Source organism: Gossypium hirsutum, chromosome A03 (genome assembly GCF_007990345.1).
Source record: "Gossypium hirsutum isolate 1008001.06 chromosome A03, Gossypium_hirsutum_v2.1, whole genome shotgun sequence".
NCBI classification, from domain to species: domain Eukaryota; kingdom Viridiplantae; phylum Streptophyta; class Magnoliopsida; order Malvales; family Malvaceae; genus Gossypium; species Gossypium hirsutum.
In genome coordinates this window covers 15,807,011-15,809,710 of record NC_053426.1, presented here as the reverse complement: position 1 = coordinate 15,809,710, position 2,700 = coordinate 15,807,011, and the positions used below count along the sequence as shown (strand labels likewise).

General features: G+C 36.5%; 1 non-coding gene across 1 annotated transcript; it reads right to left on the bottom strand.

The window, feature by feature from the left end:
* Positions 1 to 2,390: 2,390 nt before the first annotated feature.
* Positions 2,391 to 2,497, bottom strand: LOC121227719 (small nucleolar RNA R71). Its single transcript, XR_005925256.1, has one exon. It is a non-coding gene; the product is annotated as a small nucleolar RNA R71 (small nucleolar RNA).
* Positions 2,498 to 2,700: the final 203 nt, after the last annotated feature.

The window sequence follows — 2,700 nt, the reverse complement described above, 5'->3', positions numbered from 1 at the left end:
GAATAAAATAGAGAAAAGAAGGAAAAAACATAAAAAAGAGAGGAATTTAGTGGTGTGCGTGGTGGTCGATATAGTGGAGGAGGGCAGTTTTCGGAGAGAAAAAGGAGAGAGGAGAGGTGATGGGAGATGGTTCGGTGGTGAAGTATTGGTGGTGCACAACTAAGAAAGATGGAGGAAAAAGTGAAAGAAAATAAATAAGGGAAGGTTAAGAGCTAAATAAAAGAGAAAAAATAGAGAAAATTGGGAAGAGAGGAGGGTGGTGCAGCAATGAGAGGAGGAGAATGGGAGGTTGGATGGCAAAAAGTGGTCAACCTAGTCTAGGTTCATTGTACCTTGAATAAGGAAAAAATGGAGGAAAAAGACAACAAAGAAGGATAATGGAGTGAAAAAGGGATCATGGTCTCCTCACTTAAGGCATGTTGATAAGTCGTAATTTATACATATTTTATCCCATGCTTAAGCACATTTTTTGATGAATTATCATTAGATTTGTGGAATTTGATGCTACTAACCCTTTAATTTCATGTTTTATACTTAGGTGAGCATAAGAGAGTAAAAAGAGCGATAAACAGGCCAAAAACGGAGAAAATGGGTCAATATTGGAAATCAACACGGCCTGGACTTCCTTACACGGGTATATGACACGCCCGTGTCTATTTAACAGACTCTAACACGGCCTAAGCCACCTCACACAGGCATGTCACACGGACGTGTCCCTGTCGAGCCCAAGTCTAGTTTTACTCGAAAAATGCCACTTTTGAGGGTTTTGAAGCAATCTAAAGTCTATATAAACACCCGAGAAGGCACCTAAAGGGGACACACGGAGTAGGAGGCAAGGAATTACTTTAGGGGTTTTTGGGTTTCTTTATGTTTTATTATTATTCTTCTTCTGAGATGTTTTCTTTTACACATATGAACTAAATCCCCTAAATACCTAAGGGGGATGAAACCTAAGACTGATCTTGTTACTATTTTTTGAATTATATGATAAATACTTGATTTGTTCTTAATTATATATTCTTAATTCTTGCTTTAATATTCCAGGATATTGATTCAAGTATTGATATGCTTATTCAGAGGAGCAAAAATCCCTGTCTAAGAGTAGATCTAGCATAATTAAGTGGAGTTGATTGCACCTCTAGACATAGGGTGACATAAATCTGCCAGATTAGGGTCAAACCTAATAAGGGAATCCATAGATCGAGTTAATGCAACACTAGGGGTTTTAATTAGAAAGAGATTTCAATCAATTAACCTACGGTTAGACGTTGTTAGGCTTGAGAGAGATAATAATATAAATTAAGGATTTCTACAGATCAAGTCAAGTGAATAAATTGTCTAGTTCAGAGCCAAATAACAAGTGAAGTCTAGGTGGATTCTTCCTTGGGTATTGTCTAAATTAACCAGTTTTCCCAAAAGTATTTTCCCAATTTACTTCCTGTGCATTCTTAGTTTAGTTAATTAGTTTAGATAAAGCAAATCCCCTTAATTTTAGGCTAGATAATAATAAAAAAAGGTTAATACTAGTACATTTAATTCCTGTGGGTTCGACATTCCGGTCTTGCTATAAGTTATACTACTGTTGGATAGGTGCGCTTTCCTTTATCGTGATAATAGTTAGTTTTCAAGTACGATCAATCATAAATATAAAACTTATCACGCACATCAAGTTTTTGGCTCCATTGTCGGTGAACTAAGATATTAGGAATGCTTAATTTTTATTACTTTAGCCATTTATTTCATTGCAATTTAAATCCTATTTTAATTTTACCAAATTTTCTTTTTACTTCTGGTAGGTTTTTATAGTTTATGACTAGAAGAAACCCGTCGGGACCATTACTTTTTAATTGTGAGATCGAAAGCACAACTAGCAAAAACCGAAGAGAAATAAGGCGAAACCTAAGATACATAGAGGAAGAGCGAGAGGCAATTTTCACACCACAACCGATGAGATAGCTGAAAATCAGGAAAATCTACTACCTCCTGCGATTGCTGCAGATCCAGTAAATCAGAATCCTGCTCCTCGTACCATGTGTGATTGTGCTAAACTTAATTTAAAAGGAACTGAATCGAGTATAGTTAGGCCTGCTATTACTGCAAATAATTTTGAACTGAAACCTAACAGGATTCAATTGATAAAACAGTTTGTTCAATTTGATGGTTTGCAGGATGAGGATCCAAACACTTATTTAGCGAATTTTTTGAAACTATGAGACACGTTTAAAATTAATGGCATTTCTGATGATGCCATTTGCCTTGGGTTGTTTCCCTTTTCGTTGAGGAATAAGGCTAAATAGTGGTTGAACTCGTTACCACGAGGGTCAATCACTACTTGGGAACAAATAACCAAAAAAAATTTACTTAAATATTCTCTGCCGGCTAAAACGACTAAATTGAGGAATGATATCTCTTCTTTTATGCAGATGGATCTAGAAACTCTTTATGATGCATGGGAGAGATATAAGGACCTATTGAAAAGGTGCCCTCACCATGGGTTACCTTTATGGTTACAGGTTCAGACTTTTTACAACGGTGTGAACCCCTCAACAAGGCAACTTATTGATGCAGCCGCTGATGGAACTTTGAACAACAAAACACCTAAAGAGGCTTATGAATTTATTAAAGAGATGTCACTGAATAACTATCAGTGGCAAGCCATGAGAACAAAGCTGACAAAAGCAGCCGGTGTTTTCAACCTCG